Below are 10,432 nucleotides of genomic sequence, written 5' to 3' on the forward strand. Positions count from 1 at the left end.
TTGATCTGTGAGAGTGCTTTGGGAGAGCTGGGTGGCAGGAGAGGTCACCTGAGAAAAACACCATGGTGTAAGAAGGTAGGAGAGATGGGCAAGTCTCACTGTGCTGTGTGCTGCAGAGCCACCAAGGTGCATCACTAGAGAGGGGAGAAGGTGAGGGGGAGGATTGTTTCAAACAGAATGACATGAGTCACGGTGGCGGTGGCGTCACTTCCCAGCAGCCGGGCAGGCACTTCTCTTTTGATTCATGCGTGTTTTATTTAAGATTTACCATCTTGCTGAAGATGAAAATCTGAACTAGGCACGGCCCCCACTTCCTTCCAACCATGACAAAGGATCCTACTTGCCCTTATCTTTAGAGCAAAGCTTGTGTGTGATGTGCAGCACCTCTGGGTGCCAGGAGCCAGGGCATGTGGGTCTTTTCACTTTTTTAAATTAAAAAAAAAAAAAGTTAGAAGAACCAGCATGTCTGATGCATTTCATACCCCTTTTCTTCTTGAATTTACTAGGCTTTTTCTGGCTCATCACTGCAGCACATTTATGATCTGCAATTCTAAATTATCGAGTTGAATAATCTATGGCCAATATCTGGGTTACAGAGCATGTGTGCACATACACATCCGTTTGTAACTTCTTACCTCCAGGGAAGTAAATCTGACAGATGAGAAGGTCTTACTGGAGATGTGCCTTGGAGTCCTTACCCAGTGTCAGAGGGATGTGTCAGCAGCCCTGCCTGGGCTCTGGGAAACCTGAACATGGGAACCAGCAGCCAGGGAGGTAAGGCAGTTGATCTAGTAAGAGCAGATAAATTAATTTTCTGAAAGATCTAATTGGTCCCCTTGGGCAACTCTGGAAAGAGCCTTCTGCCTCTCAGCCCACACAAGCACCCAAGCAGAAAGGCTGTTGAGCTTAGTGAGAGTCCACAGTACTGAGACCTACAACCAGCCAACATTTCTCATTAAAACTGCACTGAACCCTTCTGGGTAGACAACCAGCTTTGTTTCTTAAGGATTGGAAAGCTGAAACCCTCAGCAGAGTCAGTGATGGAATATTTGCAGGGCACAAGGCAGTGGCTGAAGGGGTTAACAGAGGAACTGCTGACCTTGACCTTTGACCAAGGCAGCTGGAAAAGATCAGGCCAGGGGGAGGAGCCAGGTGTTAGCAGAGAGGGAAGGGAGCTCTTATCCTGGGCTTTAAGCACGGTGTGTTGGTGGATAGTGTTAGCAGGGGGAGATGCTGGGCTGGGATTCAGCAAGGATAGAAGGCCACAGCCCTGTGGGAGCCTGAAGAGGAGTTGTTGTCATGCCTGGACACAGGAGACTGACATTTATGCTCCTGCTCAGGACAGGAGTCCTCTCTTCTTGGCTGGAGAGGTTTAATTCACCTCTCCTTCTTGCAAAAGGAAGTCCCAGCATCCAAGTCAGAACGGGATGCAAGTGCTGCCTCCCAGAGGGTTGTGTTCCCATGCTCATGCTCTGCTACTTCAGTGCTAGTGTGAGAGCTCTGATCTGAGCTCTGATATATGAAGCTGAGTGTGTCAAATTGGGCAGCACCTACCTGGGAAAAGGCAATGTATTTGAGGTCACATATGCAGGGCAGGGGCCCTGGTTCTCTGCTTCCAGACAGCAGCACCCAATAGGTACCTTCATCCTTGGGGAAAGGAACAGTTCCACCCATGTTTTTTGTTTGTGTACTAAGGAAATTCACCAGATTTGGTAGGATGGAAGATTTAGGAGGCTTTTATAGCCCAGATGAGCTTGGGTTTGAGTGGCTCATTGCTAAGGATGGAAGCTCAGATCGGACAGGTGTGTGGGGAATGTCAGAGCCGAAGGGTGGACGGATGAATTGGCTGGTTCAATGTGTCTGTGTCCATCTGCCAGCAAGGCTTCACAGAGGAATAGGGGCCTCAAAACCAAAATTCTGATGGAAAGTAGAGACCCTTTTAGCTATAGCAGCAAAGGGAAGGCTGCTATCAGGATGCTTTCAGACTTCAGAAGAGGCAAATGAGGGAAAGATGGCAGGACTATACTCTGAGACAAAGCTTTAGTTAGAGTTTATCTGTTATGATACCAGAATCCACAGAAGATGAGAGGAAATGTCAGAGAAAAGGAGATTTTGCAAGTTCTATGGAAGTTGCCTATGGAAGTGCTAGTTCAGCACTGTGCTGGGATGTGGCATCTCTCCATTCACACTCCTGATGGTGCACCTTTGTGTCCTGGACAGCTGGGTGCCTCTCAGGACCTGTTTTAGATCCTGGGGGACTGAACAGGGCTTGTGCCATGGAGCTTTTGGTCCCTTGCTTTTAGGCTTGCAAGGAGCAGTTATGTTGCAAGCATGAGAGCAGTTGCTCAGCCTCTGGCTCTGCTCTGCACATGCTGCCTTCTCTTTCTGTCTCCAAGAGAAGCAAGCATTCAAGAAACTGCCACAAAAAATACATATCTTTACATCATTGCAAATCAGATTGTGAAGAAATCTAGGGTGGAGCTGGATGAGTGGGTGCTGGCTTTAAGTGTCCCTAAATGTCTTTTTAGTCCATACATTTGCTGGTGTGATTTGCAGTCTATTCTGGTCACAAAGCACAGGCTTTCTCCAGCTTCTTCCTACCTAAAGATCTTTCCAATAGGTAGAAATTTCATCCTTACCAGTAAAACCCAGGTAAAATTGACCTGCTCCATGGGGAGTTGGTCCTGAGGTGCCCATCCCCAGTCCCTGAGCACCACGAGTTAGGGCAGCTCTTCTCAGCTTCTTGCCTTATGGTGGGAGCTTCTTTTTTTAGGAGACAAAGCATGAATGAAGAAGGTATTCTGCAGGCGTTGTCATTTGTATGCTAAAAACAACACTTGCCTTGCAGGGAAGTCAAAGGTCCAAATGTGCCTGTAACGTGGAAAAAAAGATGTGTGAGGCTCCAGGTATGGTGAATTTGACCCTCCATCTCCACTTTTCACAGTTTCATGTTAATTGGAGAGTAGACACACTGCCAGCTCACTCTCTGGGGAGAAAAAGGCAGGAACCAATTTGCAGAGCCACATAAATATGGAAGTAGGATTTTTTTTTTTTTTATGTGGGAGGTGTTACCAGTACCACACATTACGGTTTCTTGGCTTTATCACATCATAGGCTTTTACTGAGACATGAGTAAGTTTGCTAAATAGGAAATATGAAAATAGCTTGTGAAATAGGTTGAGTCATCAGAGAGAATCAAATGGAGTTCTGACACCAGAACCTCAGTTGTAAAGTCCTACTTTATTTTACCATTGCATTAGAAACTTTGGGGTCATTTCAATCTTTTTATTTCAGCTTCAAAATTGAAGGTACTCTGACATCTAAGTAAAGCTTTCTAAATCCATTCATGTTTTCCATCAGCAGTGGTGATACATCCCTGTGTCCTGCCTATGAACGCTTGCAGGGAATGTAAAAGTTATCAAGACAAAAGGCTTCTGCAGCAATAGGTGAAATGCTCAGCACTTCTTCCAGCCTTGTCCAGCTATTGAGAAGTCTGGCCCCTAGACATCCCTTTCATGTACTAGCCTATGGAAGTCACTGGCTGTTATTGGTAGCTTCTGGGAATCCCTGCAGGACACCAAACAATCCCATAAAGGCAGCATCTCAAGATCAGGAGTGACCATGGTAGATAGAAAGGGGGAAAGAACCTTAAAGGGCCTCAGGGACAGCATTGCCTGAGGACTCCCATATTTCTGTAAGGGATTGTTCTCATGTCCAGAATATGACCTGTGCTGGGCAGATCATGGGTAGAAAGCATCTCTAGGACACAAGCTTTCCTGGGAGCCATGGGACCCATAAGACACTCTCTGCATGAGGAGAAGTGGGAAACACCTTTAATACAAATCCTGCCCCAGCCTCAGCCCAGGCTAGCTGCAGTCACAACTAGGACTTCAGGCACCACGCAAAGGTTTGTGGTCTGCTGGGACTGTTAGAGGCTCAGAAATGAAAGGCAAACTGATAAAGGCCTCAAATTGAGTTTCAAACCCTGTTGGCATAACCCTTTTTCTACATTTGGTTTTCTAAACCAATCATGTTAGTAAAGTTAAACATTTAAGTAAGTGTTAGTTGGACCAGGTTTATGTCTCCCAAGTGACATGACAATGTAGATTTTATGGGCTCTTTTTTTTTTGGGGGGGAGGGGGGTTGGGGGGTTGTCTGTGTGTGAATAGTAGTTTATTTCTGTCACAGTGATGCTCCATTTCTGAGATCCCTTTGTTAAGCAGACAGTGGGTGAGTCATCTCTGGTTATTAAATTGCCCATACATTGTGAGCTGCCTCCAGGCCCTGAACCAAAGCCTATTGCCTTGGTGGGGACAAGAGCCCCCCAACACAATGGGATTCGAATCAGGCCCTGGATGAATCTTTCCATGAAATCTTTATTTTAAGGAGCCCTTTGTTCTAATTGGAGCTAAGACTTGCTTCTGCATTGAAATGGCATTTGAGGTCTCCAGGACTCAACTGGAACAATGGGTATATCCTCTCTGCTCTAATGCCTCCAATCACATTAAGTCAAGTTAACTGGAAAACCAATTGACACGAATTCCAGCATGACCATTAACTCCCATCCGGCTGGGCGCCGAGCCTGGCCAGGGTGAGAGATTCCTGACAGGGATGGAGCAGAGCTGTGCTCATCTCCTAGATATGCTTGCAGCCCGAGGTCTCCCCAGCAATGCCCACATTGCCCTGAGTAATTACTGTGGCTAAGAGAGAGCCCAGGGGTCAGGCAGTCTGGGATCAGTTGTGGGCTCTCCCTGTGGATTTCCAGGGCAAGTGATGCAGCTGGTCCTGCTGGCACAGCCACATTTGTCAAAAGCACAAAGGAAGTGAGTGAGACCCGGACTGACCAAGCTGACCAGATGGGTCCCTTGAGTATATAGGAAAGGACTATAGCAGCAAAACTGTGTTTTCCACAGGACAGCTCACTTCTGCAGAGGTTATTGCTGCTCTGTTGGTAAAACAGAGCTGTGCTGATGTGGCTTTGCTCATGCAAGAAGCATTTTGTTGCTAGAGCGATCCTGAAATTCTCTCTAAATGTTTCTCACAGGCTTATCTGTATGTCTCTGGATCCTGCCTTGCATCAGGGATAATGATATCAGTCTCATTCTGAGAAAGGCATAAAGCTTTTTTCAGGTTTACAATGCATATTAGACCCATGACAAAGACTCTCCTAAGCACAAAATCTTGTTACCATGATGTATTTATTGTACTGTGCTTGTAAGTCCATATGTTCCTTATTAGAATAGTTTGTTGTGGGGTTTTTCTTTTTTTTTCTTTTTTTTTTTTTTTGTGTGTGTGTGTTTTTTGTTCTTTTCCCCCAGGATATAATGTATTACTTAGTTAAAAACAAAACCAACTGTGGAGCACTTTCAGACAGCCACTACAGCCACTCTGCCAGGCGATGGGAGCCCTGGGTGGGTGTCAAGAAATCTGTGTGCTACTGAGTGCTAAAGCATTGACATGGCTCAGTTTACTAAATCCAGCTGTGAAGAGCAGCTGGTTTTCTTGCAGTCAGCATGACAGAGGCAGGCAGATATGCTCGAGAGAATTGATCAGGGACCACCAGTGGAGAGAAGGGGAGGGTAAGTTGTTCCCTGTGCTACTCAGTGTTGAAGTGGCTCCTGGCAGTTCTGATTACTAAACCCAGCTGAGAGGAGTTTTTCTGGACTTGTCTGCGAGATCTGGTGGGGATGCACTTCAGCCATGAAGGAGGGGGAAGCAGAAGACTTCTGCATAGGCAGCTACTGCCACACTCAGTGCTGTGGCTTGTGGGATCCTGGGGAAAGGTTGCCGGGACACGTGGGGAATGTCTGCAGACAGCACAGGAGGCTGCCAAGAGGCTTCAGACAGTGTTCCCATCCTGGTTTCTCTTCTCATTTCCTTCTTCACCCTCCCTCTGTGAGGGAGCTGGGGGTGCAAGAAGAGGCAGCTGGCACAGCAGGCCAGGGCTAGGAGAGATGGTGTAAACAGTAAGACACTTCCTTGGAGGGCTGGAAAAGATAATAAAGATCCTGTTATCCCGACGGAATGGTGAAAATTGCACCGGTGAAGGCTGCCAGCTTGGGTGCGATAGGACAACGTCCTGCTGTGTCCCTGGGCTCTGCCTGAGAAGAGCCTGAGAAATGCTGAGCGCTAATGGGGAGTGAAGCCCGAGATAGTCCCTGGGGCAGTGGTTTCAGTTTTCATGACAAAATTGGAAGTTATCTTTGTTTTCCTTTGATCTTCAAAGCACGGGGGAAATTTCACACTTAGGGGAGGCCACCCGGTGCCAGGTGAAGTTGCTGCAGCTTGTTAAAGTCAGTCAGATGCCATAAGGTCAGCAACTCACCTGCCTCAGTGTGAAAATGCCTTGCAGAAAGGAGGCTGCCTTTTCGTGGGGCTCGTTTTGGCTCTCTGGTTAAAAAAATCACATTTGTTTGTGGATCCCGAGGATGTACATGGATGGCTTAAAGAGGGGTAAAGCCTAGGCAGTGTGATTCTGATCACTTTAGATATGTATTACTTCGTTGAATGGATGTGGTCAGCCTAAATAACTATTTTTGTTCTAACCTAATTACAAATTTACTGCAGCCACCTCCTTCCAGGGTGCTAATTAGGAGCGGAGGCAAGGGGAAAGGGTATTTTCAGAATTTCAGGATGCTCTGTGGAAATCAGATATCCAGTCTGGCATCTCTGTCAGACACAATTTTGTTTGTACTGGCCACAAAGACTGAAAAAGCTGACCCAAAATGAGGCAGTCTGGGTCACAGACCCACACAGGCTCTTTCTGCCTCTGCCCCACTGTCTGGCTCAGCACATGTGCTGGGTGCAGACACTCAGAGATTTCTCTGCATTCATCCCCCAGGTTCTCCAAGGAGTTTCCATGGCCCTCAGTCAGACTCTGTTCTACCACTGCTGGAACAGGTTGCAAAATATCCCTTCAGTCAATTATATCATCAAACCAGCAACACCTCCAGGGCCAAGACAGGCACCGCTGCTTCCCCTTGGCTCCTCACCCCTCTTGTGTGAGGGTAAGAGCCAGTCCTCCTGCTCCGCACCTCAGAGCAAGCAGCCAGTCCTGCAGATGGGGCACATGTATTTATGTCTGTGTGGCTCTCCTGCTGTTGGGATTGCATTTACTGCTCGCTTGAACATTAGGAGACTTTTTGAAAGTAAAATTGACTGCTTTTAATTCATCTCCCTGTTTGCTAGGCTCTCTTCAGGGAAGCCCCTGCTGAAGCCAAGGGGTGCTGTGGGCTCTACCCTCACTGCCAGGGCAGCTACTGGGTGCAACAGATCTGTGGGATCCAGCATCCCTGACTGGCTTCTCCTTTGTGTTTATCCATCCAAAACCAGGTCTGGGATTGCATCTATGGGTGCCCTCCAGCACAGCTGACCCCATAAACAGCTCAATGCAGATCCCTTCCCTTCTCCAGGGTTAAAAATGGAAAAAAACAGAGAGCGATGCTTTCTTTCACAACATTTCCAAATGCAACAAAGCTTTTTTTGCATGGCAGCACAGGAAAGCACGGCTAGTTGCCCCTGGGGCAGGATGTGACCGGGGTCGCTCCGCGGCCGGCCCCGCTCCCGGAGCGCTCCGCGTGTGCGCAATGCCCGCGCTTATTGAGCCGTGCGGCCGGGGAAATTCATCAACCACAGCCACATTTATTCACAGAGAGCCTCGGCTGAAAGATCATGAGCAAAACAAATGTTTTCCTTAGAAAACCTGCGGCGGATTCGTTTGTAATAGCCTATGCTCTTTTCAAAAAGAAGCCTTTTTCTGTTCATTCTATGCCGATGTTTTACCCCGCCACTTTCTTCTTGACAAACATGTTAGCTTTCCTAAAATGTTGTTGGATTAAAGGGTTTATGGATGAACACTTAACAGTCAACAAAAATTATTTAACTTTACACATTCAAAGGATCATAGTGATCAAGAGAAACTTTTTTTTTTTTTTTATTTTTAAAAAGAGGCTGCCTGATTGTTTTGAGTTGTTTAAAATGACTAGAAACTGAGTCAGAAAAGGAGAAGCAAAAAAACCAAACCCTCTGGTGCTTTTCATGCATATTTTTTCACATACATGCTTCCCAGCCAATTCTCCTCACCACCCTGGCACCCCTCAGGGCACACTGTTGTAAGGCAGGGAGCAGGAGACAAAAAAGAGCAAGAAAAGGGTCTGTGGATGGTAGAAACAGGTACCCACCATGGAACAGAGATGTCATTGGCTAATGCTGTGCAGCCAACATCTGAACCTGTAATTACATCCACCCTTTAGGAAACTGAGATTCTTTTAAGGCTCTTGCAGGCTTAGGGCTCCCATTTCTAAGTTTTGTGGCAGGCAGCTGCTCAGTGTCAAAATTGCAGATATTTCTGCAGGTACTGCTGAGGGGTCAGACTGTGCATTGCAAGGCGTGGGTCACTACAGGGTTTGAGAGCAAGAGAGCTCAGTAATTTGTTCAAGACAAAAAGAAATTGTTGGAAAGGAAGCCCATGTGTGGTTTGCTTGCATTTTTTTCACCCTAAGTGCTCCTTGTCCTTCAAAAGCTTGGTGGGTTGTCTGCATTGAGATGGATGCGTGTGCCAGGGTCTGTCAGGAATGCACTGGTTTCTCTCACTTTGCCTGCTGGAATCTCCAGTGAGTTCAGAGGTGAGAGAAAGATGCATTGTGGCCCTGCTGCCTAAGGATTCAGGCTTGGGTGTTCCAGGAGGACAGATATTCTTGGCTGTCCCATTGCTACCCTGCTTGACTTTGGGCAAGATACTTTCTATCTGCCTTTGTTCCCCAGCCTGGAAGTAGAACATCAGAATAACTGTTTGTGAGTTCAAAGTGCCATTGGACACTGGTTTCTGCAGGGTCTAATCAAAGTGTCAACTGAAATCCAAGTTCTCTCCTGAGATTCTGCTGCAACCCCAGCACTAAGAAGAACTGTCTCCAGAAGTTCTGCCTCCCATAATGATTTCATGTGATGGAGCACAAGAGAGCGATGTTGCAATGAACCTGCTGATTTCTACAGGCATTTGAAAAAGGCAGTAAATACCTCAGTGATTGCAGCCATTCATGAATGAAAGCAGCCCATACACGTGTTGCTTCACAACTGAAAGTGGTAATAGAAGAGGTTAATAACACTTAAAGTGCTTTGTCCCTCCTCACAATAGGTTTAACATTTTTTTTTTTTTCTGAGAGAAATTCTACTATTTGAGAAGAGAGAAAAAAATTCTACAGAACTGAAATCCCATCTATATGTTCCCATTAAGTTTCATGAAAGAAACGCTTAACATATTTTTATGCTGATGAAGACTAGATGAATTAAAGCAGTGCTCCCACTTCCTCCTTTCTGATGCTAATGTCTAATTCAAGCATATTTATACAAAAACTCTGCTTATAAAGCAGGGCCATGGAAAAAAATCTCTGCAGCACCTACTGAAGCAAGGTGAACTCCTCGCGTAGCAAGCACTGATTATGTGTTTGCAGGTTCTGAATATAGAGCGCTGTTTTACGAGCTGCCAGCTCTCTGCACTCCTACAGCCACAGCAGCTTGACAGAATAAAAATGACATGCATCACACTTGGGTTGGAAGCATATTTTCAGCAAGTACTACAAAACCGAAAGAGTAACAGAAAATATAATACCTACCCCACCACTCCACTCCCTCAAGTGCAATCTCTAAAAGCTATGTGGCAAAACCTGTGTGCAGGGGCCTTATTTGAGTGTTTGAAACACTCATTGAACCAGACAATCATTTGCCACTTAATCCTTAATGAATGCAGTTGCTATTTTTGCAAGCACGTCACACTGGTGAGAATGTTTGCTGATGGAATATCAGTGGGATGTGATTTTATTCTTATGAATAAATATAATGTGGTGTCTGTGCACATTTGTATGCACACGAGCCCTCTCCAAACTGCTGGAGTGTGCTGTATATCCAAAGTCCTCGAGAGAGAATGAACACCTGGGGATGAAAGAGATCCCAGGTCCTTGTTTGTGCATGTTCATAATAGAGTCATGCACTTCTTGGTGCACCTCAACAACAGGAAACTGTCTGGAGCACCAGATGTGGGTTGTTTGGCTTGACACAGGGTTTTCAAGAAGACTTGATGCATTCAGGCACAACAATGTCATTGCAGCAGTCAAGAGAAAAGGCAAATTTTCCTCAGCTGGTTTCTCTGAACCCCTTCTTTAGGGCAGGAAGATTAATTCCTTGCTCTGGGAGTCTATGATTAAGTGAAATTAAGCGTCTGAACTACAAAAGAAATCTCTAAAATGTGACTGAAAGCATCCTATACCTCTAAAAGCAGAAGACAAAGAGGAATGAACTTTAGAACCTGCCAATTTAAGAACATTTCGATGCCTATTACTGCCTTGAGAAACAGGGATGGTCTGTCCACACCCACCTGTGATTTTAGCTGGAGAAGATTGGAAGTGAGGAGATATCCTGGCACAGGGTTTTCAAGACG

Source organism: Molothrus ater, chromosome 8 (assembly GCF_012460135.2).
Source record: "Molothrus ater isolate BHLD 08-10-18 breed brown headed cowbird chromosome 8, BPBGC_Mater_1.1, whole genome shotgun sequence".
Taxonomy (NCBI): Eukaryota; Metazoa; Chordata; class Aves; order Passeriformes; family Icteridae; genus Molothrus; species Molothrus ater.